The following is a 14,860-nucleotide window of genomic DNA, read 5'->3' on the forward strand; positions in this document are numbered from 1 at the left end:
TAGATAAAAATGCTGAGAAACAATGTTATATATAATGTGAAGGTCTTTAAAAAATCACTCTCGAGTTCCTTTCTCTAAATAGCTTTCGCCTAAGCTTAATCATCTAGGCAAAGAGTTCTTGTTCCAAAATTAAGTTGTTTTTCCATCTCCTAAGATACTCTTGGGTGTCCCATATTGTCTTTTCTCAAATATCTATGATGTGGTGCTTGGTTCTTGCTATAGAATTCTTATTACTAATCACAAGTTGTTTTAGTTTCTGGTTGTCACCTGCAGAACAACTGTGGGTGACCCTCTTATTTTAGTAATATTGGTAAAGCTATGTTTTCATTCTCTTTGAGAGCTGTGTTCCTTCCACTGCACTGGTAGGTTCTCCATGGACTGAGGCAATGGGAAAGTCACTTAAAAACAGGTTCATAACTAAAGCTTGTTTTTGCTAGAATACATATTTGGTGACTCCCTAGCACAAAGTGCTATGCCCCCTTCTCCTTGATATCATTGAATATTCCCCAGAGAAAAGTGTCTCCAGCTCCTGCTACCTACTTATTTCATGCCTGATGTCAGGTGAGGGACATTAGAAACACTGTATTACATTTAGGGCACAGAATATGGTCTTTGTTGAAGAGGGAGCAAAGATAGTAATGAGAAATAAAGACAATTTTTATTATGACTGGAAAGTGACTGTTTACTTGCCACTTATTATTTGTATTGGAACATAAGAAAAGAGAAAATAATAAACAATTTAACAATTATTAAACTGGTTTGAGCTTTTATTTGTGATTTTCATGCTTAGGTTTAAACAATTCAGATTGTTTTGTGTCTCAGTAATTTCATACTGATCATGCACACACTTTATGCTTTTTTCAAATGCAATAACATATTTTTAACTTCAGTTACATTACATTTTTAATATAGTTAACTGGATTAAAGAGGTCTCTAAATTCTATTATATACATTAAGTAGGAAATATTCCAAATAACTAATTTCTGAGAAAACTATTTGATACATAGCCTATTTATAGATTTGGTAGAGAGTATAGTCTGAAAATTGAACAATAGGAACAATAGGAAACTGCTTGGAACTAATCACACACTCTCATTTTAATGATTTTTGTGGAACATTATTGTGGTTTATAATTCCTGTACTTATAAGAACTCTTTTTTCCTATTTACAAAGCCAGATGAGGCAAGGTTTATTAGCATTTCTCTAATTATTAAGATTGATTTTCAAAATTTACTACAGTTTGATTTTAGGAGGTCAATATACAAATTAACAGCACCTAAGAAATTGAAAATTAAGTATAAATCTCCATTTGGACTGTCCAAGTGATAATATCTACTGCCAACCATAAATGTGATTAATTAAGACATGAAAGATGTATATACTCTTTTATTTTTCAATGTAATGCCATAGCATTAAATGAAAATACATTACTAAATAGTTTTAAAACTATCCTGTGATTAACCTGATTTCTTTCAGAGTATATACTATTAAAAAGCTTTAGAAAATACTGAAATAAACCTTGGAATTAAAAAATGCTATAATATTCTGCATACTCTCCTTAAACCAGGATGTCTGAATTTTGGGAGACCGAAACAGTGAGGTGGCTTTCATCCCAACATTTATAATACCAACTCCTTCAAAATAACCACCAGGGACTCAGCTGCTGAGGGCGTCTTTGTGGGCCTGGTCGGTGGTGACTAGTTAATAGACATGTCAGGGTGATTAATGAACTTCTCATTGTTTTAGCAGAGATCAGGCTTTTGGTCAATATAACTGTCAGATGACCAAAGTGGGGCTTTAAGGTTCATTTATATGATTGAATAATCTTTATAAATTTTCCATGATATCTGGAATTTTAACATTATCACAAACTTTAAAAAGCTATTTATATACATTTAAACAATGAAGGATCAATAGGATCTTTATGAATTAAAAAAAATATTTTGTTAAAATGTGTGAAAGCAATGGAGCAATGCTTTGGTCCAATTTCCATCTACGTATGATTTAGAAGAGGCATAAACATGAGGGGTGAAAAAACCTAAAAGGTACTATTCGATCTTCCTAGAACCAATGTTTCCCTAATACATTATAGGTTGTCTATTGAGAGCTTTTAAAATGGAAATTCCAAAAACGTTTTAAGCATACAGAGCAAGATGTAATACCAAGCTCCTGAGAAGCCAAGAGTAGGCAGAATTTTAGAATGTTTTAAGACTAAAATGAATGTAAGTAATAAATAAGTAAAAGCTATATTAGTTTCCTATTAATGCTCTAACAAATTAACACAAACTTAGAGGTTTAAAATGATACAAACTTATCTTACAGTTCTGGAGGTCAGACATCCAAAATCTGTTTCCCTGGGCTAAAATCAAGCTGTTGGCAGACCTGTGTTTCTTTTAGATACTTTAAGGGGGAAAAAAGATTTTGTTGCCTTTTTCAGCTTCCAGAAGCCACCTGTATTCCTTGGCTTGTAGCCCCTTCCTCCATTTTCAAAGCCAGCAGGATAACATCTTGTAACCTCTAATAATTCTCTCTTATCTTAATTGCTTCTCAGCTCTGTACATTCCTATTTATAAAAAGGTACAGATAAATATTAAGAAATATATGCAAGTCCACAAAACTATGTACTGACTCTTGAAAGGCTGGTGAACATTGTAGCCAGTCCTAGTGCCTTCAATTTATAGGAACCACTTGCAGTTTCCTCAGGGCTAGTGAAGACTTTAAGATTTTTTCCTGCTATGTAGCAGAGTAGATGACAATGGGCTTTACTTGTATCCCCTCCCTCTTATGACTCTGTTGCTGCCTGACTTCCAGAACCTGGTTCTTTTTTGTCTACAGACTATCTATGGTTGTAGAAAAACTCTTTGGCTTACATGCAGCAGGCTGGATGTGCCACAGACACAGCTCTCAAGCACTGATCAATAGGAAGAGCATAGAACTCTCACCCTCCAGATGGAAGAGCGAGGGCCTCCCAAGTTTCTTCAGGGGGATTAATCTCTAGGAACCCGCAGTGGGCGCTGGCTTTAAAATATACTCTATCAGCTCTTTTTCCTTACTTGGCTTATTTAATATCCCCACACTGGTGTTTTCTTTATCTTACATGTGCTTAATGTGTGCTCAAAACTTTGTCTTAGGACTGCTTCAGTGAATCCAGAGCCATGATTAGGGTTCTAAATCTTCCCTACCTGAGAGGCCCATTTTTGTCTGGAATTTTAAATTATGGGATTGGCAGGTAACTCGTGTGTGTGTGTGTGTGTGTGTGTGTGTGTGTGTGTAAGTTCTCAATATTTCAAGATTGGATCTCATAGGCCAAAGACTTCAAAATGTCGACTAATTTATCCCCTGTATACCCATGTCTAATAACTATACTTTCAAGTTCACCAGACACCCAGTTTTAACACATTTAATGGCTGAACCAGTCATCTGATCCAGCCTGCCTCCTCTTGTGCTTCTTATTGCTCTTTTCTCTATATCCATCTAATATCTGTCTCCACGACCACTGTCTAGATTAAGCCACCAGCCAGTCTCCTGAGAAGTCTTTCTGTCTTACCCCTCCAATTAATCCTGCACACAGTAGCCAGAAAGACATTTCAAAGGGTCAAACTCATGATATTCAGTGGCTTAATACTCTTTCCTGGTTGTCCACCAGCCTCTGGATAAAACATCATATTTTTTAACATGAGGCTCAAGAGGAGTTTTAGTCTCATTTTCCTTTTCCATTAAGTAATACAAAGTATGTGCAATGGATTAAATTATTTCAGAGAAAGAGATGAATAAATGAAACAGGCTGAGAAGAGCTAATTGCAAGAGAAGAGCCCTGGAGAAGGGTAGACAGAAGAAAAGTCAGAGAGTACCAACGGGCTAAACTGAGGGGAGTTGTGGATTTTAATAGGAGTGGGGGTAAAGTATCTATACGGAAAATGACATTTTTGCTCACCTTCAACATTTTGCACTTGCTGTTTTAAATGCTTGAGCAAAGATCCGCCCTTGCTTCGCCCAGAGAATTTCAACTAATTGTTTCTAGTCTCAGAGTTGAATGTAGTTTTTCCAGGCAACCTTTTCTGACCTTCAAAATGTTTGTGCCTTCATCCTTGTGGGCACCGTGACACCGCGTACATGGCTGGTGGCGTGACCCTGACTTCTCTGTCTCCCCGGCGTGAGCGCTCGAGCCTGTCTGGGTGCACCGTGCCCTTCACCATGGCGCTGCTCTGTGGGACACAAGGTAGATACAAAGTAAGTGTGGTTTTGATTGAATTAATATGCCAGGTAATTAAAAACATTTGTGTTCTTGCTGGTGATAAGGGCGGCAAGACAAGCTTGTCATAAATTTTACTGACAAGATGAAGATGGGCAATGCGTGGCAGAACCGAGAGGAAGGAACGAACCTAAAGGAAAGCAGTCATGGATTTTTCTGATGTAACTTCTGATATATGGCTTCCAGGTCTACTGCTGATACTCTGTCTCTGCTCCAAGAAAAATCCCATTATAAGACATTTTGACTGCAGCAAAATGGGCCTTAAGAGTTGGGCGCAGTTCCTCTTTGCATTACCCTGTTTAAAGCTTACTTATGAAAAGCATCGTCCTTGGGAAATGCAGCTTAGTCGGCTCAGCTGTCCCAACAAGGTCTTTTGACCTCGGTCTCAGGGCAACTGCTGGAGCGTGTTGGTTTTAAATGACCAGGCGTAGAAGCGTGTCTGAAACGTCAGTGAGACTTGCCAAGAATGGCTGTAGACAGCAGAAGCCCAGGTCTATCCCCAGTGGGACTCAGTTTCTCTGTTGTAAGTGAGTGACGCCTGCCCCCGCTCTGTGATTCCACGTCTGGTTCTCCTTGCTTGTCAGAATCTCCATCTATGGCTCCCTTTGCAGCACTTGCGCTACAGATGTGTGCAGATTGTTCTGTGGTATGTTTGGGAATGGCAGGAATTAGGAAAGCAATCCAAATGCTCTCTCTGGTTATTTTTTTCTCCTAGTACTCAGCCTTCCCAACTTGTACAAGCATTTAACACTATTGTTCAAGTCCTGGAAGCCCCCCTCATGCTCCAGTGTCCTTCAAAGGAAAGATGTCTCATCAGAATCTCACACAACTTTCATATTTAACTCCATGTATTGAGTTGCCAGTTATTACCTTTTTTATACCCAAATGGCTGCATGTCTACTTATTAAACTAACAATCCCGAGAAAGCAAACATAACCGAGGCCCAGTGTTTTACAGTGAAAACAAGAGAAGGAAATGACCTTTCAGGTCACTCTTTCTACCCCCTCATCAAATTAGAAGACAGTCCCCAGAAAAATGATGCAATAGACGTGACATCATTTCTTGCACAGTGATGAATTCAAATTTCTCAAATATTGGAACTACAGAGGACTCTGATAGATGGAACACATTTCACACAGGGCAGCTCATCCTGCGTGTGCTACAAAGGTAAAGAATGCAAAGCAGAAACAGAAAATGTGGGTTTGATGGAATTTTAATAAAACATCTGTGGTACGGCATTCATCTCTTAAACTAAACTTTTCTTCCCAGTGCAATAAATTTTCTCAGCATTCCTTTGCTTAAATCTGTTTTTCTTCATAAAATATACTTAGACTGAGCTAGTGACAGAATTCTCTGCGGCTTCGTTCTTTGAAAAATAATTCTGACAGTGCCACAAAAGGACTATTGAATTAGTCTCCCCTCAGGGTATTTCACCATAAAGACTACAGATTCATTTACTTGCCTGTTTATTTCTAGTTCCTTCTGGTTAGAAAACATAACCCAAATAATTAGTTATAATAGATATAACAGAAATAAAAGATTCATGAGATCACGAGGTAGGAGTTTTATGTGGAGCAAAATGAACACTATGGATTAAGTTAATTCACATAGACATGAAGAATTAGGATATGGGGTAAGGCAGGGCAGCTTTCTATTAGCAAGAGAAGCAGATAATACATGCCACTTACAGGTCCTTTAAAGAAACTTATCATTTTTGACTCAGTTATCTACATATTTTATTGCAAGTATTATGCTTTGGGATCCACATGATTTGAGTAATCAAAATAGTTCCCTGCTTCATCAGACTAGCACAGACTTGGTCTTGGTAGAGTAGTATGGCCTGTAGAAAGCTTTCCTTTTTAAAAAATATTATTCATTAGGTATTGTTCGTGGCTGAGAGTGACATGGTGGTCAAAAGGGCAATTTTTGAGTGAAATTAGAAAGGAAAGGAGAAAATTAAGACACTAACTCCAGCTCCCTGAATCTCTAGTTCCAACAGATTTGAATATTCAGGCTATTGAGAAAGTTCAAGAACACAATTTTGAAGTATAGCATATTATATTCTCTATTATTTAATTGAGAGGATTCATATTATGCTGACTTAAAATAACTTTGGATAAAATGGAATCAGAAAGATTTGTAGAACCCAAGAATAGAAGCCTCTAATTATCAAAAGGGAATTAGTTTAAAAAATACATTTGTAACTTAATAAGGACTTCATAATTTCAAGTAGAATGTGGGCACATTTATTTTTATTCAGTGGAGGAGAATTGAGACATATTTCAACTGGAACTTTACTTTACTTTATTATTTTATTTTATTCATTTTATTTTATTATAAAGTCTTGATTTGAAATTACCAAATTACAAAAGAAAAAAATAAGTTTTCCTATTTCTCCTTCTCCTACAATGGACTAATTTTTGCATATCTTTTCAAAATGTATTTATGGCATATAAAAATATATATTTAATAATATTATTATTTTTAATCCTCACCAGAGGATATTTTTTCCATTGCTTTTCAGAGAGACTGGAAGGGGGGGGAGAGAAAGAGAGATCAGTGTGAGAGAGACACAGCCATTCATCGCCTCTGGGGGGCGCCCCAGTTGGGCGGGGAATGGAGCCTGCCCCTGAGGTACGTGTGGTGACTGGGGTAGAACCAGAGGCCTTTCAGTCCCTGGACTGACGCTCTACCCACTGGGCCAAAGTGGCCAGGGTTGCATTGAATATTCTTTTTATAAGTGAATTATACAGTTCATATTGTTTCCCATTACACACACACGCACACACATGCATGCGCTATAATAATTTGGGGAGCAATAGAAAACTCCTATAAACATTGATTTTCTGCTCTAAAAAGAATGAATTATCATGCAGTCAATAAGCACCATTTTTGCCCTCCTCTCCCTCTGTACTTTAGAAATAATATTTCACATTATTCTAGAGGTTAATTTTTAAGACTTAATATTTAAAGCTTTTATTCCATGAATTATTACATTTAACAAATATCTACCATCCACGATAAACAAAGATGACATTAATGCATGCACTGTTTATTTCGTGTCTCCTCTTCTTACCTCTCTGCATGATTTAATTATAAAATTTATGCAGCATTCTGATTCATAACATAAATAACTTCCACTGTCCTTTGGCTATTAGGTAACTTTAAAAATGGAAAACCATTTTGCTTTTGTTAAGTGATTAATAATAGGGAGGCACTTAACTAGGATGTCTGAATATATTATCTCAGTCTTCGGAAAAATATTTGTCAAATATCCAAAAGCTTGAATACAAGTTGAGTGTTTGTGGGCATCTCAAAATCAGCATGTGTAAAACTCAACGCTTGATTCCTGTTTTGATCATTTATTGCCATGTAATGAATTGCTCCTACACTTAGTATTTTAAAACAGCCGTTTCATTTCCTGTGAATTGGGAATTTCGGAAGGGATCAGAGGCATGGCTCATCTATGATCCACATGATATTAGCTGGGGTGGCCAGGGCTGAAGAATCCACTCCCAAGACAGCATCTCTTAGACACATGTCTGACCCCTGGGCTCTCTCTGTTTCTCTGTCACTCCATCTTCATGGTTCTTCATTCTTCATGGTCTGGCCACCTGGCTTGGGCTTCCTCACAGCAGGGTAGCCTAGAGCATTATATTTTTATTTGCAGAATTTTTAGATGTATAAATTAGCTGTGAGAAATGGGTGCCTAAAAATTTCTGTTCAGTACACCTCAAATTTGTTAAATATACTTGTACGAGAAAATGATAACAAGTAATGTAGAAAATATATACTCCATCTTTTGCCTTTGTATTTTAATATACATTCTTTTATATATGGATGATAGATTAATTACAAAAAAGAAAGAAAATAATTATTTTTCAGTTTTTATAAGTATTACATTGTTTTGATTCTGTTATTTTTTCCCAGAAAAGCTATAGGTCTCTGAATATAAAATTGACTATCTGCATATGCATAAGTTTGGCATATCCTTCTGGGACACATTCTTATTTAATGTGGGTTGAAATAAAGATAATTAAAACCATCCCGATTTTTATTTGGTCTTTGGAGATGCAATACAGAGAGAGCTATAACTTGGTTCAGGTGTATTAAGTAGAAAGGCATGCCATTTGTGTGCTAAGATTGATGTACTATCTGTTTACACAATTATCATTTAATAATTATTATTTTTCTTAACAAATAATATTTGCCTTATACATACAGCTTAAGTGATGGTCATGATCAAGTTATTTTTTAGATTACTCCTACATTAGAATAACTGCCAGGTGACTCCATCAAAGTTTGGAATAATTTATTAAACATCTTTTACAGGTGATGAAATGTTTAATGAATCTAGCAAGTCCTTAACTATCAAGCACGTTGGTTGTTAATAACGCAAGCATATACATATATATATATATATATTAGGTAAAAAAATCTATAAATCTTCTTATATATTTATCTTATTTTGATAGATAACATTTTGTGAAACAAAAAAATAATAGAAAAGCTTTAATCCAAACTTGGAATGTTGAAGTTGTTGAGACAGCTCAGTAGCATTGCATTGTGGGGTGACAGGGCAGGGCAGTTTTTTATTTTCACAATGATTAAAATTGTAGAATGATTCATGTAGAAGAGGAGTGTTCTGCATCAAGTATGAAAAATGTTGATCTCCTAGTCTTGCTGTTCGAGCATTTGATTACCTCTCAACCAGTTGTTGGGTTAAGCGGTAGTTAGTTGCTGCCACTATCTAACAACCCCTTTCCTTAGCTCTGACTCAAGATTCAGTTTTTGCCTTTTGCTTAGTTGCTTATTTTTTCTCCCTACATCTTCATATAATATTTACTGCTCTAAGTTCTCCAGCTAGCTTTTCTTACAATTTATTCAATCATCCAATATACACTGAGTATGAGGCCCTTTTGAAAGATTCATACAAATACACACACATATACACACCTCATTTGCTTATGTGTATAGTGTTTTATGTTTTCATCATTAAGTTAAGTATTTGTATTGACATTGATATTAAATGTAACGGTACAGTTTTAGCTCTGACTTCCGCTAATTTTAGGTGTGATTTAAGCTGAGTTGCTCTACCTAAATTTCACTTTCCTCAACTGTAAAATGAAAGCAATACCTACACTTGTCTCATGGTACTCATTGTGAAGATTAATAAACATGTAATATGCTCAAATGTTTCTTACTTTTGAGGGTTTTTTCCCTTCAATGTATTATTATAGGTTCTATTAATACCCTGGGATACTATATTATCTGAGTCTAGACACTAATTCTTAACCGTGGTCCACGATCTGCTCTAATATATATTTTTCTGCATCTACTGATAAAATAACATAATTTTCTTCTGTAATCTATTATTGTGATAAAATATATTATGCATTTTTGTTAAACCATTCTTGCATTACTGGTATATACTCTAATAATTAAATATAAAATTTTAAATATATTTCTAGATATTTCTTAGCTAATATTTTATTCACATGCTTGCCTCTATGTTTATATGTGACACTTTTGTATGGAGTTTAGTTTTGAAGTTAATAATATATAAGCTTATAAAATGAACTGGGTAGTAAGTTTTATGAGACAAGTTGCATAAGATTGGCCTTTTCTTTAAAATTTGGTGAAACATCTGTAAAACAGTTGGGGTTCAGTACTTTTCAATTCTTTCATATTCAAAAGCCATTGGTCTCTTTAACAAATGGAGTTAAGAGAATTCTCAGTTAATTTGAAACACTGAAGTCACATTTTAATTCAGAAGGAAAGATCTCAAAAATTCTCATTGACTTTTTAAATTTTTTTAATTTTATTTTTTTAAAATATATCTTTATTGATTTCAGTGAGAGGAAAGGAGGGGGAGAGAGAGAGACAAAAACATCAATGATGAGAGTCATTGATCAGCTGCAGCCTGCAACCGGGGCATGTGCCCTGACCGGGAATCGAACCCCGATCGCCTGGATCCTAGGTCGACGCTCAACCGCTGAGCCACGCCCAGCCGGGCTCATTGACTTTTAAAATAATTTATTAAGTGAGGCCTACTTATTACTTGTTCATAGTGTTCAGTATCTCCTTGGCAACAGAATTATGCAAATCGAAAAAAGTGCAAACTGTTATTGAAGTACTCCATTGCTTCAGGGAACGTGTTGAATGTAGTAAAGAGAGAAATGACACAATTTTATCACTGTAAGTGTCAAGGTTGTTCCTAAAAGAGACATTACTTGTGAATAAGAAATTCTGAGTTGAAGTGGATAATTATGACAATTGTCATGATTATTAATGAGATGGGTTTCACCCCTTGAAGAATCTAATCCTGTTATGTTGATGATACTAATTACTCTTCCAGCATGGGAACCAGTGGTATCACCATGTATAGCATTGAGGAAGAAGGTATTAAGAATTGATACTAATGCTGTTTGTTTGTTTCTGCCAATAGAAAATATTTTTAAAAGTTGTTGATCAATAGATTCAATGTATTTTAATAAAATAAAAAAAGCAAGATATATCATGAAAGATGGCATTATATATTTCAACAAATCAAACTTGAAAAGCATTTCTCAGAGTTGTAAACTTTATGCCAGTTCATGTTCAGTATTCTAGCTCATAATGCTAATGCTGAGTTTATTTTTCATTAAGAAGTGTTCAATGGGCAAAAGAATGGTGTAAGTTGGATATGGCCAATGTACAATGTAATTGGAACGTAGAGTGTAATTGAAAGAACTTTTATAAACAAGTTCTGCAAAATAAGAAAACGTCAGAGCTATAATAGAGCATATAACAGCGAATGTATGTAAAGGGTATGTGATTTAGATACGTAGATGGTCATGAGGAGAGATGGTTTTTAGTACATTACAGTAGACACACTATTTTGTGTAGGAAAGGGTAGGAAAGCTGTTACACTAGAAAAAGTGTGAGACTTAGAGATTGAGAGAAATCCCTTCTTTGGTTCCTTCCATAATGGAGTATAACGTGCACAGAGGCGGCACGTCCTCTTGGAAGGCCTGTGGGGCATACTGGAGTGTCATAAAATAATGTGAAAGACTTTGAAATGGGATGTGCAGCAGATTCACCTGACAGGGCCAGGTTAACTCTGTTGCCAGAAAAGCGTAGCTCATGCGCAGAACAAGCCCAGGCTTGCCTTTTCATTGGTGCAGAGGTGAACGTGAGTGGCAGCAGAGCTTTACTCTTGCTCAAATTCTATTTCTCTAGATTTTCCCCCTTTCTATTAATTTTGTTTTTTGTTTCTATTATTGGTTTGTTTAGAGATGAAAAGTTATCCCCAATTGGCGGCAGCAATGATTGGAAACTTGGTTTTATAGTAAGAACATTTGGTGATCTCTATAAATAGATTAATAGGTTAAAGAGATCTATTTTTGACTGGGTGAAAGATGACAGAAAATCTGGATTGTTAGTCATTTGTCTGTTTTGAACTCACCTCAATTAAAGATTTTGTAGTCACTGAGAAGAAATATAGCTTATTGAGATATAGTGGAAAACAAGTATGCCTCCTTGTTTTATACTTGTTTGGTAATTGAAAAAAAAATTTCCATTTCCAGGGGAATTACCTCTATTCTTCAGACACTACCTAGAAGTGTGTCTCCAAAACCAATTGGCAGTCCTTCCACTACATCTCACATGACCACCTTTTGGGCAATACCCATTCTCAGTTCCATCATTCATTCATTCCCATGAATGGGCAGAGCCCCAAATCCGAGATGTATGCCAGGCTCTGACTCCCCCCCTATAAAGCCTCCCTACTGGGAAGTTCCTTTCATTTATTCAGAAACTTGTATTCACAACTCTTGTCCTCTAAGTGTGGACATAGCAACTCATGTAAGGAGACATTATAGATAACTATCGGAGATCTAAGGGATAAACTAGTTAAAACCAAACTTTCAGTGCTTCTCTTTTTTTCCTCTGCCTGTCTCTGCCTTGATTGTGAAAGACAAGAAAAGAATAAGAGACTCAGACCCAACTCTCTCCCCCCTCAGGAGGAGGCACAGACATTCAATATTCATGACTTTCCATTTTGGATTAATGCAGCTCCGTGCTCCTCACCTGCTGCTCATTTATAAAGGCATAATAATATATTTTTATATTTATTCTTCAGAAAACTCAAAGAATTTCTTTCTCTATGTGATGCTCAATTTAAATATATACATAAATATATATATATATATATATTGCTTAATATTCTATTCTTTCTTTTCCATACAATATTAACCAATTTTCAAAATTAACTTGTGGTATCTTCTTGAACTTCTCTTTAAATCTGTATTTCATGGTTGCACTTTCTCATGGACCCAGCTGCCACTGGGTGGGCAAGGCTAAGGAACTCATGTGTTTCTGGAAGTCTGTGCCAAGGAACTCCACCATAATCACATAATAGCTGCTCAAATATTTCTGGTCTTTCTGGCCACTTTAGCTATTCTGTCCAGGAACCTCCCTGATCAATGTCCTCACACCTATTACTCAATTCTTAAGTTTGCTGTAACTCAAATTTTATGAGTTTAACTTCCTGGGAAGGTCATTGTGCATGGGGTCATCATTTTGAGTAAAAAGGAATGGTTTGGGGTAAATTGTTTCTAAAAAAACCAGGATTCCAAGGAAAACCATCGTTCTTTTTCCATGGCTGTTGTTAAAATTTTGCTTTCAAAATTATCACTTTTTTTCTCAGTCTTAGAACTCTGGTAAAATGCTTATATTTAATAGGCCAATGCTTCTGCTTTCATTCAAACACTAATATTTCAGAAGAAAATATTTATATAATAATTAATCAACCTTTAAATCCTTCCCTACTGTGTTTGTGGTATGGCAACCTGAGTAACTATCTACATGTAGGCCACAGATTAAGGACTATCCATTAGCAGAATATATTTTTTTATGGATCTGTCTATGCATTTGAATGGCTTTCTCTCAACACTGAAGACCCAAATTGACTTACCTGTCCCACTCATTTTCAAGGTCTGGAGTCAATGTGGACACTCATTCCTCTTAAAACGTTCAAGAGGAATTAAGGCTGAAAATTTGTCTGACGTTGCTTAGTAACCTGAGTGTAAGTATGGCTTTGAAGAGCACTTTGCTTCTACTGTTTTTCTGCAGTTTTCCTGGGTGTTTGAGACTAGCTGACTCCTCCATATTCGCACAGAGATTTCCCAGTGTCTATGCATGTGTGCATGTCTGTAAGCTGGTGAGCCTAATGTAGGTGCAAAACAATCATGCGGCATTCTCGCTCACTTATCCTCTCACAGCCATGATGTGAGGGACCGGGGGGATTTTTATATTCCAGAAAGTACTGTTACGATTTCTCAGGTTCCCTTCTCCCCTCAAGAGACGTGCCCTGCAGTTCCCAATATTTCAACTAGGGATGCATTTGTCAAAAGAGAGTTGCTCAGATATGTCTACTGTTCCTCGGAAGAAAATAGTGGATAAGCCCGTCTGAATAATGAGACATCTTTTTCTCCCTGGAGTCATTAGCAGAATACACTGTTCTTTTTCTCCAGCTCCATGGGTTCTATCGGGCAGAATATTTGATGTAAAGTTTCTCCAGCAGTGCACTCTCACATTCAAGCCTGAGGCTAGAGCATTTTGACTGCTCCCATCCAGCTGCTTTTCAGTCTGCTCTCACCGATAACTCTATTATAATATTTATAATGCTCTATTAAACTGAGAGTTTCCTTTCCCCACAGACACACCAAATTAACCTCCATCTTTAGCTCATGCTCTTGAGAGAGGGCAGACTTTTAACCAAGAGGATCACGACTGAAGTGGTTTGCCAACATTATGACCACTGGAGCTAAAAAAGAGTGTCCCGTCTGCCTTGGCTTGGCTTAAGGCCACCAGAGGCACAGCTGGAGTTGTGCTCACCACAGCAGCCAGGTGAGTCTTGGGGATGCTCAGGGACTGGAGCACTTGCATTGTTTTTGTTTGCTTTGGACGCCGAGTTTATTCTTGCTAATGAGGCAGGTGAAGTTCTGATCACAGTGTTTGCAACCCAGTGTATTCTGAAATCAATCAAACCTCTTTCACCTAATGAAAATAGCAGAAATATAAAACTGTTTTTGAGACACATTAGGTGACATTAACAGTATGGTGACAGGAATGAAATGAGTTGAAGTTGGGTCAACATGAGACATGGGTCCTTGAGACTTATTCTTGCCAAGATAGTTGCTGTAAGCATTTTTATAATTGCAATGGAGGTGCCATCCTAAGGACACGGTGGCTATTGTGGAGGCCACGTGAGGTCATGCTAGAGTGAACATGAAAGTGAGTTGGCGGGGACTCCTGAGAACTCAGAAGGCTGAGTTCTGTCATCTCAGTGTAGAGAGTTTTCCAGGAAAGGCAGTGACTGGATAGCAAAATAGTAAATGGGAGCAAAATAGTAAATCTAGGAAACCAACCAAGGCAAAATGTCTCTAGCAGATAACAGAGGCCCAGGCATGTGGGCAAACGCTCAACATCACTGATAACAAAATTTATAAAATAGTATCTATTCTGTGCCATAAACTATATTGATGTATTATATCATTTAACTCAGATCCCAGATAAAAAGTTTCTCTTTTAAAGTGTATGAGTGTGGCATTTTATGGTCCTATA

At 36.6% G+C, this 14,860-nt stretch overlaps 1 long non-coding RNA gene across 1 annotated transcript; it reads left to right on the forward strand.

Annotated features, from left to right (window-relative positions):
• Positions 1-6,803: 6,803 nt before the first annotated feature.
• On the forward strand, positions 6,804-14,254 carry LOC107540567 (uncharacterized). The gene is made up of 3 exons (XR_001603532.2): positions 6,804-6,886; positions 13,229-13,319; positions 13,954-14,254. It is a non-coding gene; the product is annotated as an uncharacterized LOC107540567 (long non-coding RNA).
• The last annotated feature ends 606 nt before the right edge of the window (positions 14,255-14,860 follow it).

Source organism: Miniopterus natalensis, chromosome 3, assembly GCF_054644295.1.
Source record: "Miniopterus natalensis isolate mMinNat1 chromosome 3, mMinNat1.hap1, whole genome shotgun sequence".
NCBI lineage: Eukaryota > Metazoa > Chordata > Mammalia > Chiroptera > Miniopteridae > Miniopterus > Miniopterus natalensis.